Source organism: Perognathus longimembris, chromosome 25 (genome assembly GCF_023159225.1).
Source record: "Perognathus longimembris pacificus isolate PPM17 chromosome 25, ASM2315922v1, whole genome shotgun sequence".
Lineage (NCBI taxonomy): Eukaryota > Metazoa > Chordata > Mammalia > Rodentia > Heteromyidae > Perognathus > Perognathus longimembris.
Window position 1 is genome coordinate 944,871 of NC_063185.1, and position 16,707 is coordinate 961,577.

Sequence of the window (16,707 nt, forward strand, 5' to 3'; positions counted from 1 at the left end):
TATAGGCTGGTTATTCTGGCAGGTGCAATACTTGGGATCCCTGGACAGAAATGATATGTGTAACCCTGTTTTTGGATTTTTTTTTGGCAGGCCTGGCATTTGGACTCAGAGACCTTGCAATTACTCACAAATACACACACCAAGCCTTTATTACGATTACTAATCATTTTTCCTTATTTTTCAGATAGAGTGTCAGGTTTTGATTTCTTTTTGTCCTAGCTTTTCTCAAATTATAATTCTCAAAATGATGCTTCTCTCACTCAGCTGGAATTACAGACACTCGCCACCCTGCCCAATTTAGTGGTTACAATGGGGGTCAGGGTAGGAGTGTCTGACTAACTTTTTTGCCCAGACTTGCCTTGACCCACAATTCTCCCAGTGTCTACCTCACGCAGAACTGGGATTGCAGATGTAAGAAAACACACTCAGCAATATACCTGCTCTTGACCCTGAAAATATCCTTGTTCACATCCAGTGGGGCAGAGTGCTATTATCCTAGCTACTCAGGAGGATGTGACCTGATGATTGTGGTTCAAAGCCAGCCCAGGCAGAAAAGTGCCTAAGACTCTTAAACCTACAAGAATAAAAGTGAACCCATGGCTACAATAGCACCAGCCCAGCTACTTGCTAATTCTACCTTATATGTTACTAAGCCAAAGGGACATTTTTTTTTGTCAGTCATGGGGCCTAAATCAGGGCCTCAGGTGTTGTCCTGAGTCTCTTTGTACTCAAGGCTAGCGCTCTACTACTTGAGGCATAGCACCACTTCCAGTTTTCTGGTGGTTCATTGGAGATTAGAGTTTCATGGACTTTTCTGCCCAGGTTGACTTTGAACTGTGATCCTCAGATCTCAGCATCCTGAGGAGCTGGGATCATAGGTGTGAGCCTCCAATACCCAGGCGAGATCTGTTGAGAGTGAACTGCCTTTTAAGGTCCAGGCCCTGAGTTCAAATCTGTATGGCACCAAAAAACAAAAAGGTAAACCCCTACCAAGGTGAATAAGATGGTTGCTCTTCTTCTAATATAAAGACTAAAGAAGTGTGACATGGATCTGACATAATAGACTCTCTGTCTCTGTCTGTCTGTCTGTCCGTCTGTCTGTCTGTCTCTCTCTCTCGGTCTCTTTGCAGTCAATTTCTCTCTGGGACTGTCCTTTTGTTTTGTTTTCTCTTTGCATGAGTTCAACTGTCCATCTCACCATCTTTCCTTCCATTTCATTTTAGGAGGAGAGAAAGAACTCTCGAGCAAGGTGGCTGGTGCCCTTGGCCCCACCTACACAGTGGTCATGAGATGTCTTTGGAAAGGGGTGAGGCTCTGGGCCCATTAGACCCCTTCCCCAAATCCAAATTGCACCCTCTTCTCACCCTCGTCAGGCACTATAGCACCAGAGAATAGAAAAATGAGCTAGGTTTTGATTTTTATTTCTGTGACATGGGACTTGAACCCAGGGACTCTTTTGCTCAAGGCTGGTGGTCTACCACTTGATCCACAGCACCACTTCCAGTTTTCTTGGTGGTTCATGAGAAGTCAAGAATCGCATTGACTTTGCTGTCTCTGCTGGCTTTGAACTGTGATCTTCTAGATGTCAGTCTCTTGAGTAGCTGGGATGAGAGACGTGAGTCCCTCACATTTTTAAGTTGATTGTGATTTTGTGTTTGAATATGTTGGTAAACATGAAGTCAATGAGTGCTACATGAGGAATTCTGTTTTTGGGTTCAAGGTCTTGAGCCCAGGGCCTTGGTGCATGTTAAGTGTTGGATGGTGCTTCTGAGCCCCACCTCACTCTGGGACTTTTTGCTTAGCTAGTTTGAGATTGACGAATGCTATTTGTAGCATGCATCCATCTTCCCTCCCTCCTTCTATCCATCTACCTTTCCATTTTCCCTGCTTCCATCCATCCATTCATGTTTTCTCCTGCACTCCCTCCCTCCCTCCATCCATCCCCTCACTCCATCCATCTTCCTCACTCCTTCCATCCATCCATCTTTCCATCTTCCCACTCCCTTCCCTCCATCCTTCCATTAATCTTCTATCCATCCATCCATTCACCTATCTTCCTTCCTTCCTTCCATTCCATCCATCCATCCATCCATCCATCTTCCCTCCCTCCTTCTATCCATCCATCCATGCATCTTCCCTTCCTTCTTCTATCCAACCACCCTCCTTCCCTCCCTCCCTCCTTCCCTCCCTCCCTCCTTCCTTCCCTCCCTCCCTTCCTCCTTCCCTCTTTCTTATCTCCAACTGAACCACCAAAAATGGAAAAGCCCAAAATGGAGCTGTGGCTCAAGTGGTAGAGTGCCCAGATCTGTGTGAATAAGCTTAGGTAGAGTAACCAGGCCCTGAGTTCAAGTTTCAGTCCTGGAGCTTGAACTCAGGGCCTTGGTGCTGTCCCTAGGCTTTTTGGCTCAAGATTAGTGCTCTACCACTTGAGCCACAGCTCCATTTTTGCTTATTTTTTTCCTTTCTGGGTCACTTGAGAGAAGAGTATGATAGACTTTTCCTGCCTGCAGTGGTTTTGAACCATCATCCTTGGATCTCAGCCTCCTGAGAGTACCTAAGATTACAGGCATGGTCTACCCACAACTGCTGGCCCTGAGAAAATCATTTTTAACAGCCTCTTAATTTCTGTAGTCTTTTCATTGGCTGTCTGCTGTTTTGTGCATGTGATCTAGTGATTTGGAGCAGAGGTTAATGAGGTGTGAAGATGTGCGTGTATGGCGGTGTACATTTAATAGGCCATTGGACAAAGACAAGGTATTCTCCTCTGATTGATTTAAACCTGGCTTAGAGAGCCAGTCTGTTCTGTCTTCTTTGTGCTAGGCTACATCCTAACCATATTTCTCTTAACAGATCCAAGTAATAGAGCACTAGCCTTGAGCAAAAGAAGCTTAAAGACAGTACCCAGGCCCTGAGTTCAAGACCCAGGACCAGCAAAAAAAAAGAAAGAAAATTATTTTTTGTTTCTTTAAATTCTTAAAACATTTTTTGTAAAGGTGATGTACACAGGGGTTACAGTTAGGTGTGTAAAGTCTGAATTTCTTATTCCTTGCAAATAGATATTTTCATTTTTTTTGTGTGTTTTGTGCCAGTACTGAGACTTGAACTCGGGGCCCAGGTGCTGTCCCTAGGCTTTCTCTTTTAAGGCTGGTGCTCTACTGCTTAGGCCACAACTCCACTCCCAGTCCTTTTGTTGGTGGTTCATGGGAAAGGAGTCAACACAGACTTTCTTACCTGGCATTTGGCTTTGAGCTGCAATCCTCTGGATCTCAGCCTCCTGACTGCCAAGGATGACGATCTGAGCCATGGGCACCCAGCAGGTTTTCCACCTCCGTCACGGTGCCTGTGGCTCCTTGCAGGCCCTGTGTCGACTCACCCGCCAGTGCCCCACCGCCTTCTGGAACATGATTGAGACATTGGGGCCGACTACAGTCATCAGTGCACTGGCCCATGCCATCTGCAAGGTGCAGCAGTACCTGCTGACCCTCTTCAATGGCATGCTGTCCTGCTGCACCCACCTGCAGAGCCTCACCCAGGAAAAGGGGGGCCTTGCTGCTCCCTCCCTCTGCCTCATAATGACCATCTTGAGCCCGGTACTAGTACTGCTCACCTGTAATCCTGGCTACTCTGGAAGCTGAGATCTGAGGACTGAGATGCAAAGCCAGCCCATGCAGAAAAGCCTGTGAGACTTTTATCTCCAATGAATCACCAGGAAACCATAAATGGGGCTGTGGCTCAGGTGGTAGAGCAGTAGTGTTGAGTGGCAAAGCTCAGTGACAGCACCAAGGCCCTGAGTTCAAGTCCCATGACTGAAAAAAACAAAAACAAAAAACAAAATCAGGTAGCTGGTATGCTTTTTATTTCTTGTCATGTTTGAGGATTATAATCTGTCCACTCTGCACAATGGAGATGGCTGGACGTTCTTCACACGTGTTCCACAAGAACTTTCTAGAGACTCGGCTGTCTCCTGTAGGATTTCTGTTTTTGACCATCTGTTCCTTGGCAGCCCATCCACTGCCATTTGAGCCAAAGCCTTCCTTGTGGTTCTCTATATTCCGTTTCATAGCCTCAAAAAGCTGCTGCTCAGCTGCCAGACGAGGTGAGACTCTCCCCAGGAGGGACTAAAGGACAGCCTGCCACATCCTGGCTGTGGAGTGCACAGAGCGTCTATCATGGTCTCCAGGTGAATGTGAGAATTGTGAGCCATGGTGGACCTGGCCCATACAAGGCTGGCCCTCTCCCACTCGAGCCACACCTCCACTTTGGCTTTTTGCTAGCTCACTGGAGGCTGAGATCCAGAGGACCAAGCTTTGAGGCCAGCCAGGATGGGAAAGTCCGTGGGACTCTGATCTCTAATGAACTACCAGAAACCTGAATTGGCATCATATGTGGCTCAAAGTGGCAGAGTATTAGCCTTGAGTGGACAAGCTCAGGAACAGCACCCAGGCCCCAAATTCAAGTCCCACCACTGACACAAAAAGAGCAAGGGAAAGTGCCCAAGGCCAGTACTCTCATTCTCACACACATTATACAGAACTGGTAGCCAAAGATACATGAAAAGGTTCGAACGTTAGGCACAGCAGAGCTGCCATGTCTCCCTGTCGCCTGCAGGCTGGTGATGTGCATCGAGAGGAACAGCAGGAAGACCATGCCATGTGAGGAGCAGCAGAGCTGTGGCACATGTCTGTCCAGATGTTTGGAGGTGCTCATCTGTCACATTGCCCAGGAGAAGCTGGGAATTGTGGGTAGGCTACTATCTCCCTCTCTTCTCTCCTTTCTATGTTTATTTCACCCTCACTTTTTTTTTGCCAGTCCTGAAACTTGAACTCAGGGCCTGGGCACTGTCGATGAGCTCTTCAGCTCAAGGCTAGCACTCTATCACTTGAGCCACAGCACCACTTCTGGTTTTCTGGTGGTTCACTGGAGATAAGAATCTCACAGACTTTCCTACTCTGGCTGGCTTTGAACTGTGATCCTCAGACCTCAGCCTCCTGGGTAGCCAAGGTTACAGGCATGAGCCATCATGCCCAACCATTTGTGATGTGTCTTGCATAAAATCCTCCAAGCCCTGGATAACATGCCTGGCTACAAACACCCCTCTACATTTCAAGGCAGGCAACTGAAGCTGTGCCTTCCCATGATGCCCATGGCCCTGCACCTGGTCACCTCCCAGGTGCTTCCCTTTTCCAAGGGAATCCAGGTGACACCCAGTGCCCTCTGGAATCAGACTCAGGGTGGGGGCAGTGACATGGGCCATGCCCTTCAGGGTCTTCTCCTTGAGCTCAACATCACTCCTGGTATTCAGGCTTCGATCTTTGCACTCTCTTCTTCCGCTACCAAGTGCATAGGTGTTTCAGCCTCAAGTGATAATGGAAGAATTTCTCTTAAGTTATGGCACCTTTCTGGTGAGTACCAATTTCTGTTTGTGCCAGGCCTGGTGCTTGAACTCGTGGCCTAGGCACTATCTCTGAGATCGTGTGTGTGTGTATGTGTGTGTGTGTGTGTCCAAGGCTGGGTGCTCTGCCACTTGAGCCACAGCTCCACTTCAGGCTATTTTACTGCTGCATTGGAGGTCAGAGTTTTATGGACTTTCCTGGTTAGGCTGGCTTTGAACTGTGATCCTCAGATCTCAGCCTCCTGGGTTATTGGGGACAGGCAGGAGCCACCAGCACTGGCATAGAGCACCCACGGAAAACATGAGATCTGTTGTGTTTCTTTTTACTTTTCCTCTGCCATTTGAATCTGATGTATTGAAAGAAATCCAGTGGCATTAGATTTTTGTCTCGAGAGGAATGACCTTTTTATCTGTTGACTGTAAGAAAGTTTGACATTTGGAGAAAAAGCACATTCTTTGTCCTGAATAATGCATTTTGTTCGCTAGATGCCCCACCCTGTTGCATATGCTTGATTGAGCACTTTCATAAAGCTTAGTCTTAAACGTCACTGAAGATATTTCAGATAAATTTGGGAGAATGGGATACAACTGCCTTCCAATTGTTAATCATGTAGGCTTGCTTTGTCCAATGTTGTTTGTATCATGTCTCTTTAGATGGTGACAAATTTCTACATTGATTTCTGTTCTTTTCTTTTTTGGTCAGTCATGGGGCTTAAACTTGTGGCTTGGGCACTGTCCCTGAGCTCTTTCACTCAAGGCTGGCACACCACCACTTTGAGCCATAGTCCTAATTCCTGCTTTTTGGTGGTCATTGGAGAGAAGAGTCTCAGAGTCTTTCTTGCCTGGGCTGTCTTTGAGCCATGGTCCACCAGGACCCATAGGATAGTTGTTATATGAAATGTCATGTACCTTATATAATATTGTGTTGTAGCAGTCTGTATTTTCTTTCAGCATTTGTTTGCTGCCTTTACTAAAGATGTCATGTTTACCAGAGTCACATTAAGTTGATCAACCCGGGAGAAACGAACATCCACGAGCAAATGATGACCGGCCCAGATATTTGTGCCTGTGTGTGAAACAACTAACAGTGACATTTAGAACATGCAGGTGGGAAGGTGGGTGCTGGTCATCACACCTGTCATCCCAGCTACTCAGGAGGCTGAGATCTGAGGATCATGCTTCAAAGCCAGCTCCAGGCAGGAAAGACCATGAGAATCTGATCTGAGTGGCACTGTTGCTCAAGTGGAAGAGTGCTAAACTTGAGCAAAAGAGCTCAGGGAGAGTGCCCAGGCCCTGAGTTCAAATCCCACAACTGGCAGAAAAATAAATTCAGACAATCAGCAAGAATGATGACCAACTGTATTCCCAGGGCTCGCAGCATTTGAGGAGTTTGTCAAGATCACTTTATCCACATTTGAAACTGTGATCCAGCACCCTGAATTTCTGAAAGACTACCATCCCACAGTCAGTGCTTGGTGGTTGAGCAGGAAGAGCTCTGCCCAGGAGGGGACAGTGGTGCCCCATCTTTCCTCTGTGCTGCCTCTAAGTGAGCTTCAAGCATCTCCTTGCCTCCACGCATGCATCCCCACCCATGAGTGCAACTGGGGCTTGCATTCAGGGCCTGGGTGGGGTGTGCACTGATCCTTCACTTCGTTTCATGAGGCTAGCACTCTACCCCTTGAGCCACAAGTCCACTTCTGGCTTTTTGCTGGTTACTTAGGGTAAGAGCCTCAAGACTTTCTTCTTGGGCTGGCTTTGAAATGGGCCCCTCAGATCTCAGCCTCCTGAGTAGCTAGAATTACAGGCCACCAGCAACTGGCTTTCATTTTGTGTCTTTACAAGCTACCAGCAGAGGATTTTCATAGTCTTGACACAGCCCATGGCTATGTTTTCTGTTTTAATTTTTAAGGCAAACTAAAAACAGTGACATTTTATTTTTCACCTTGTTTTCTTTGAGTAGGTAATTATATTTATTAGACTATAAAAGTTGCAGCTCTTACAATCAAAGAGGCTCAAACAAAGGATTTCTCCATACTTTGATCCACCTTTGTCTACAGCCTTTAAGGAATATCTCACTTGATTCGTTTAGACTTATCTGTGAGAAAGCCACACATGATATACCAATGTCTCATTACTGAGAAACAGGCTGCTCTGGGTTTTGAGAAAAGCTGGATTTTGTTTCTTTAAAGAAACTGAATAAAACTCCTGCATTTTTTATAAAGAAGTCTAGTTGGAGGAAAAATGTCTATTGGATGCAAAGGAATCTGCTTTTTAGGAAGCAGACCAGCCTAGCTCACAGAATGAATCCTGTTGCTTCTTGAAAGGTTAATTGAATTTTGTCTTAAAATGATATTTCAAAGGATGGTATATGACACTACACTCTATATTATTGCACTGTTTTATAACCCTGGGCTTTGTTTAGAAGCTTCTTACATAAAGCCATGCAGAATATCAAACCCGTTTGCTAGTGTAAATAACAATAAATAGATTGACACCTCCCGATTTCCCCACCTTCTGGGAGGAAATAGGGGAGAAGGCTCAGGTCTGAAATCTGCAGCCCAATGCATAGGGTTTTGTTGGGGTTTCATCTCCCCTCCACCTTTTTCTTGACATCTGAGCCTCTGGGGTCCCCTTAGCCAAGGCCACATTTCTGGGGCAAAAAAAAAAAAAAAATGTTTCAAAGGATTGTACTTACAATTAGATTAATTCATAGTGTGAAGATGCCTAGAAGGCTACTTTGGTGGTAGGAAGAGCCAAAGTACTTATTAAGAACTAGCACTGGCCAGGCACTAGTGACTTGCACCTGTGATCCTAGCTACTCTGGAAGAAGAGATCTGAGGATAGTGTGTTGGACGCCAACCCAGACCGAAAGTCCATGAGAAACTCATCTCCAGTTAACCAGCTAGTAGCCAGGAGTGGAACTGTGGTTCATGGGGTAGAGCATTAGCCTTGCAGGAATGCAAGGTTAAGTTCCAGCTCTGGTACTAACACACACACGAAGCAGATAAACACCCTGGAAGTCAAGGGTTGGGTTGGAGTGGTCATTTCTCAGAGAGAGAACTTGCAGGAAGAACAAATAGCACGTCCACGTGGCTACAAGCTGCAAGCATGGCCTGCACACAGCATTGAGAAAATACAGATGGGCAGGGCATGGGTGGCTCACGCCTCTCATCCTGCTACTCTGGAAGCTCATATCTGCGGGTCCTGGTTCAAGGCTAGCCTAGGCGGAAAAGTCTGTGATACTATTATCTCAGTTAACCTCCAAAAATAAAAGTCATAAGGGGACGTGTAGCTTGGGTGGTACTGTGTTCGCCGTTAGCAAAAGAAGCTTAGTGACAGCACCCAGGCTCTGAGCTTGAACGGCGGAACTAGCATATGTGTGTGTAAGTGTGTGTGAGTGTGTGTGTGTGTGAATGTGTGAGTGTATGTGAGTGTTTTTGCTGGTACCTGGGCTTTTTCACTCGAGTCTGGAGCCCTGAAACTTGGACATTCCTGCAGTTTGCGTTGACACTGGTACTTGAGATGGCGTGGGGGCCGTGTAACGTGGGCATTGCGCGTAAGTGTGTGGCTCGCGGATTCCCAGCATGTGACCAGGGCGTTGTGCATAATGGGCGCTCCAGGAACCGCAGCCTCCCCCAGGGCGGACCGCACCCCGCTGGGCACGCGCTCCCTCCCCCAGTACTCGAATCGCTCCCCCGCCTCTCTGTGCGTGGACCCGGCCACAGCTGGTGGAACACGTGGACGCGGCCAGCTCCGAGCCTCGCGCAGAGATCTGGGGACCCCGAGCCCCTGAAACCCCGCTTCCCGCTGGGCGCGGCCACTCCAGCAGCCACAGCCCCGCGCAAGGCCCGGCATTACCTTTCTTCTCTTTGTCTAGTAATCTTTTAATAAATCATAAATTATGTAAAAAAACAATGTCCAGAGTTCCTTAGTCGAATACATTCAGACTTAAAAAATAATTATTTATTGTCAAAGAGATGGATAGAACGGTTACAGTTTCATACGTGAGGCAGTGGGTACATTTCTTGTACAATTTTCTCCTCCCTCATTTCCCCCTCCTCCCCTTTCCCTCTCCCCCATGAGTTGTTCAGTTGGTTTACACCAAATGGTTTAGCAAGTATTGCTTTTGGAGTCGTTTGTCTTTTTATCCTTTGTCTCTCGCTTTTGATATTCCCTATTCCCTTTCACTTCCCTAGTTCTAATACCAGTGTACACAGTATCAAGTCTGAAGAGGAAATGAGAATAGCCAAGAAACACCTGAAGAAGTGCTCCACATCACTGGCCATAAAAGAAATGCAAATCAAAGCAACACTGACATTTCCTGATAATGTCCATTATCAGGAAAACAAACAGTAACAAATATTGGAGAGGATGTGGCCAAAAGGGAACCCTACTTCATTGTTGGTGGGAATGTAATCTGGTCCAGCCACTCTGGCAAGTGGTATGGAGATTCCTCAGAAGGCTCCACTCTGCCCCAGCAGCCCCACTTTTGGGCATCTACCCAAAAGACCACAAACAAGAACACACTAAAGCCACCAGCACAACAATGTTCATCGTGGCACAATTTGTCATAGCTAGAATATGGAACCAACCCAGATGCCCCTCCTTAGACGAATGGATCAGGAAAATGTGGTACATATACACAATGGAATTCTATGCCTATATCAGAAAGAATGACATTGCCCCATTTTTAAGGAAATGGAAGGACTTGGAAAAAATTATACTAAGTGAAGTGAGCCAGACCCAAAGAAACATGGACTCTATGGTCTTTCCAGAGGCCCACAGCCAACAGCTGCTCTTGCAATGCAGAGGAACTTCACACTAGCTCACCTGGACAGCACACCTGCACAACACACTTGCACAGCACACTTGCAGAGCACACCTGCACAGCGCACCTGCAGAACAAGGATCACATGCACACCAGCACACCTGCACAGCACACCTGCAGAGCTGGACCACACACCAGCTTAGCAGCACACCACACCTGCAGAGCTGGACCACAAACCAGCACACCTGCACAGCACACCTGCAGAGTTGGTCCACACACCAACACACCTGCAGAGCTGAACCACACACCAGCCTGCCTGCAGAGCACACCTGCAGAGCTGGACCACACACCAGCACACCTGCACAGCACACCTGCAGAGCAGGGACGGCACCACACACCACACACACCTGGCTCATGGAGGGAGATGGGTCTTTCTTATGCTGCCTCTCTGGGCTCCTCCTGACTCCATTCTTGCCTCCCAAGTAGCTGGGATTTTAGGTGTCGCCAAAGCACCTGACAGATGAACTAACAATCTGAACATCATCAAATGTGTTCAGGAATTAATATGTCAAGGATATGAGTGATGGATAGATAGACGTGAGATTAAAATTGTACGTATTTAGCATCTACATTTAGACTTATTAAAGTAGCTGTGGCAACAATCATGCTTCTTTATACATTGAGGAGAGCTTCAATCAAGGGGCTGTGTTTGGGAGAAAAAGAATTCAGAGTGCACTGTTTTTAGCTTTGACTACTGTGAACATGATTTAGCTTTGACTAGTATGACTATACTTTTGTATGTTTGGCAAATACAAGCTATGATTCAGAATCTTAGATTTGTATATCATATGTTTTTTCTCTCTCCCCCCCTCTGTGTGTGTGTGTGTGTGTGTGTGTGTGTGTGTGTGTGTGTGTGTATGCTGGAATGGGGCTTGAACTCAGAGCCTCATGATTTTGCTCAGTTTTTGTTCTCATAGCTTTTACTTTACCACTTGATCCATGCATCCGATTCTGCCTTTTTGCTGGTTAATTGGCGATAAGACTCTGTCTGGTTTGTCTGCCCTGACTGTCTTTCAACTGTGATCCTCAGATCTCAGCCTCCTGAGTAGCTAGGATAACAGGCGTGAGCCACCAGAACCTGGCTTCATCTCAATGTTTAAATGCTTTCATATATTTTGCAATACTGTCTTTTCATGGTTGTTACCACCCTGTCTAGTTCTACACATGGATCCTCTAGATCTCAGAAACTAGAGGTACAGATAGGAGTCAGCAGTGCCCAATTATGTTAAATGCATTCTTATTTACAAATAAATACTCAAGCAAAAACCATCCCTCATTTCAACAGCTGGATGTTAGAAGAGGTCTAAATGGTGGTCAGTAAATTTAGAGATTTGTTAATTAATTTGGACCAAAGCTACCTTTTCATACTATTAACGTGTATCTTGTTTCTGCAGCTGAAGTAATCATTACACTTGTACCTTAAGGAGTGATCCACAGTGGATTGGGCCGCCTGAGGCTCTCCCATCTACCCCTGCCTCCCCAGGCCTCCACAGGCCCAGACATCTGGCCAAGCCTGCCCTGCTCTACCCACCATGACCCCAGCCCCAGGACAGTGCTGCACCACTCTGCCTCACTCCCTGAAGGTGGCCCTGCTCTCTGCCTTCTTCACCTCGCTCAGGAAGGCCCACCTCATCAGCCTTTCTACATTCCCACATTCTAACCTGCATGGGGAAAGTCTCTCCGACTTCACAGAACACCTTCCCATTGTCAAATCAGAGCAAACCTAAAGCTACCACGGAAAAGCCAATTCACACCATTTCATTCTTCTCCTTCCTCATAAGTTCCTCTTGCTTTTATTTTTGGACTGCAAGGAAAGTTTTCTTTCTTCCTCATTCCTTGCTTCCTTCCTTCCCTTCCTTCCTCTCTTTCCTTCCTTCCTTCCTTCCTTCTTTCCAAACTCTAGGCTCTTTAAATCATTGAATTTCAGTTTTTACACATAGTCCTAGGACAGACAATTCAGGGGACAAAGGTTTTGTTGGGGGTACTGCATGCTACTGGGACTGCTCGCTGATGACTGGTAGCTCCTGGATAGCTTCAGGTTAGGGACTAAACATGGGGGGTACTAAGGCCATGCAAGGAGGGTAGAAGGATTGAAGATGAAGCTAACCAATCTATGTAATGGAGGTTCCCATACAAACCCCAAAGGGCTGGCTTTGGAGCACAGACAGCTGGCCATGGATGTGGAAGGCCCTGGAAGGAGGCATGCCAGGAGGAGGTAGACCAGTTCTCCTTCCACACCTCTCCCCAAGCACCTCAGCAGAACTATTTGCAAGCATGCTATTTTTCTGGGATCTAGTTGCTCCTCTAGGTCACATACTGCATCATGAGACACATAGCCTGCTGCAGACCTGGCTGCCATGCAGAAAACCAAACATCTGGCAAAAGAGCTATATATACATGTGTGTGTATATGTATGTGTGTGTGTGTGTGTGTGTGTGTGTGTGTGTGTGTGCATGTGTGTGTGTATGTTATGCATTTGTAGCCAGGAAGTTAAGAGAAAATGTATGTACCATCACTGATCACCAAGAAGGTATGAATGAAAGTCATAGAAATATCACACTCCAGTTAGAACAGGTATTATAAAACATGGCACAAATACCCAGGCACTAATGGCACCCACCTGTAATCCAAGCTACTCAGGTGACTGAGTCCTGAGAATGAGGGCTTGAAATCAGCCAGGGAAGGAAAGTCCTTGAGACCCTCATCTCCAATTATGTATTCAAACAGCCAGATGTGGACCTGTGGCTCAATTGGTAGAGCATTACCTTGAGTAAGAAAGCTTAAGACCAGTGCCCAGGCCCTGAGCTCAAGGTGAAAATCGACACATACTGCTTTACATATATGGGAATTCTGCTTCATTGTTGGTGCACACACCACTGGAGACAAAATTGGAGATTCCCTAACACATAAAATCAGAGCAACTACAGGAATCCAGAAAGTGCTCTTGGAGAAAGCCTAGTGTCATAAATTATTTAACATTTTTAGCAGCCTAGAAAAATAACACTTAGTTGCACCTTCATACCATATTTTCACATGACTTTGGCCAAAGTGGAAAGATAATATTCCTCTGTAACTTCTTCAACTGTGCCTGCCATTTAAACTCTGTTATTTTAAATTTCTTTTGGAGGAAAACCACAGAATTGTTTCAACAATGATAAATGCTCCATCTATTGGCATAATTGAGCTCAGGCACAAGTTCCCATATTTGAAACTCAGTAAAATTCTTCACCTTTCCTACTCAGAAGTCTTGTGTACTGATAGAGATGTTCAAAATCAGAATACCAGCTATGTACTTCTGCAGCATGCCTGCACCTCAGGAGGCTGAGGTCTGGGGATAGGGGTTCAAAGCCAGCCTGAACAGGAACCGTCTTTGAGACTTTTATCTCCTATGAACCAATAAGAAAGCCCTAAGTGGAGTTATTGGTCAAGTGGTAGAGCACCAGCCTTGAGTTCAAAAGTAACTCACAGTGCCTGGGTCCAGAGTTTAAGCTCCTGAACTATCACACACACACACACACACACACACACACACACACATGCAAATGAGTACTGTCTTAAAATATATGAAATTTGTGTGTCCTTACTTACTAATATGTGGTTGTTTTCCTAACAGTTTGCATTCAAAACTTATTCTAAAAATGTGTGTAATTCTTTTGCATACTGTCATCAGATATTTCTATCACAAACTTGAGATAATTCACGCAAAGAACTGGCTATTCATGTAGATGACATTTTATGTAATTAAAGCCAAAGGAGGAATTAATCCAAATATTTTAAGGATGACAGATATTTCTAAGAGATTATTTGCTGGGCATCACTAGTCTTTTCTTAATCTGAACATGTTGGTAAAATATAGCAACAATTTCAAATTAATTATCCACTGGCTTAAGCTTGTTTATAATTCTTACATGAAATTATTTAACACTGAGATCAGCAAAACTTTTCTGTGAAGTAGTAAAAAGTAAATATTTTTGACTCTGCACATTGCATTTATGTAACATATATCCTTCTTTAATTGTTTTTTCTCTGTGGATTATTGTTCTGTGTAGCTTAAAAATTTTAAACTTAAAGTTTCCAATATATAAAAACAATTTGGGATATAAAAGCTACACAAACCATAGCTTGCCACTTGCCACACTAAGTCACTATATTTGTGTTTTGTTTTGTTTTGTTTTGTTTTGGTTTGTTTTATTTTTTGCCTGTCCTGGGGCTTGAACTCAGGGCCTGAGCACTGTCCCTGGCTTCTTTTTGCTCAAGGCTAGCATTGTGCCACTTGAGCCATAGCGCCACTTCTGGCCGTTTTCTATATATGTGGTGCTGGGGAATTGATTCCAGGGCCTCCTGTATAGGAGACAAGCACTCTTGCCACTAGGCCATATTCCCAACCTACGTCACTATATTTGGAGAACAGTTACTTCTAAAAATCTTCTTCAAAAGGAATATTAATAAGTTAATACCCTCTTAGCTTTAGTTTCTGTTTAGAAAGATCATTATCCAAATATTTAATTGAATTAAAAAAATTCATTCAATGGTACAGCTAAACTTTCACATGTGAATAACCATAAAGGAATGCTTAAAATAATGTCATGTCATGAGAAGATAAAACCCACAATCCAAAAGCAAGTCAAAAGTTGGGGGTAGAATTTTATTGCAGATTTATGGAAGTCAGAATAAGAGACAATTTCATGTCTTAAATGAAGAACTGGTTCATATATTTTGATGGGAATTACAGAAAGACATAATCATGCGGCTTTAGGATAGCAGAGCCACGTGAATTGCTTAGCCCAGAGAAATAGGAGTGGAGTGGAAAGATACTCATTTTTAAGAGCAGCTGTAAAGTAAAAAAATAGTTCAAAATTATTATGGCAAGGAGTACAAGTAGATAGAAGGACTGTTTCAACACAGGCAGAGGAATCATTGTAACACAAATAATATGTGTATCATTCCAGTGAAAGAAAAGAAGGCAAGTGTGAAAGTGCTTTTCTTTTTTTCCCTTTCCTTTTCTCCCACCCTTCTCTTTCCTTCCTTCTTCCCTTCCTTCCTTCCTTCCTTCCTTCCTTCCTTCCTTCCTTCCTTCCTTCCTCCTTCCTTCCTTCCTTCCTTCCATCCCATCCTCTGTAGCCACATTTATTTCAGGACCCTGTCCAACTGGGCACGGTGGCCCAAGTCTGACTGTAAGCACTTGGGCGGATGATTGATTGAGGGCAGCTCCGAGGAAACATCAGAGGTTCTATCTGAAGAATAAGCAAAAAGGGATTCAGGTACATGATTCATTTGGAAGAGCAACTACCTAATAATTTCAACGTCCAATACCAACAAATGAAAAACAAAAGAAACAAAATCTGTGATCATGACCCCTCAACAGTTATAAACTCATTATTACTGAAGTAATCAAGAAGATGAAGATGAAAGAAAAATATTACCTCTAAACTCTTATCTAAATTAATATGGAATACCTCATTCACACACACACACAATTAGGATTGGATGAAGATATATAGTTATCTCTAGAAATAGTTTGTGACATTGTCTGATGTAATAGAAGTGGGTTAAATACAAGGTAGCCTTAATTATATTAAAAATAGTGATATAAATGTTGTTTTACATCGCTCACTACCAAAGGAAAATGAACCAGATGAAAGATGAAAATGAGAGAGGATCTGTGGGTGTTAGCATTCTGAATTTCCTTGCTTTGAAGAGAGGTCCATGCAGAATCAGTGCATTTGGTGACCACAGGTGTGAAGGGCAATTCTGTAAATAGGGATCAAGCATCTTCTGATGGTAGAAGTGCCACACATTTAAAGACAATAACACCCTACCCTGATAATAATGGTTATTCTTTAATGTTTTTCTCACTTATTTTGTGATAAAAAGAAAATTGTAAGGATAACAAGGATTTTTATTGCAGCATAATAATCTCACGGTCCTTTCAAAACATTCTAATGGGAATTGTGGGAAGACGGCGGAGGAGCGACTGAGCCCTGCAGAGCTCCCTCCGATATCGTAGTTTTCTCACCTCATAGAAACTGTTTCTCTGAGAAGACAGCCAAAGTAAGTTCTAACAGTACAGGGATTCTGAACAGGAAGGAAAATTCGACTTTGCTGGTCTGAAAACACAGATTTGAGCTCCGGGCAGCGTCCCGCCGCTGCGCCAGCGCCGGCTCTGGCACAGTGCCGGGCACAGCCCCCCGCACTCCACACAGCTAAAGCGAGAAATACTCCAGACGGCAGCCGAGCACGGAGGACCTGACATTGCAGAGACAGCGTGAGTACCCCACAAAAAAATTATTTTCGCTTGTGCCCACAGTCCAGCTTCTGGAAGGCACCCCTGTCCCCACCGCCAGAGCAAAGCGCCATCTTTGCCACTGGCATAGGGTCAGACCAGACTGGAACTGAAGCGGGCCTGGGGAAAGCGAGGTCAAAAAAGCCATCTTTGAAAAGGGCAGGAGGGGCGGAATCAGTGAGAACCAGCTCCGCAAAAAAGAAC

General features: G+C 45.0%; 1 pseudogene; it reads left to right on the plus strand.

Annotated features, from left to right (window-relative positions):
• The first annotated feature begins 3,302 nt into the window (after window positions 1-3,302).
• On the plus strand, window positions 3,303-6,069 carry LOC125341755 (annotated as a pseudogene).
• The last annotated feature ends 10,638 nt before the right edge of the window (window positions 6,070-16,707 follow it).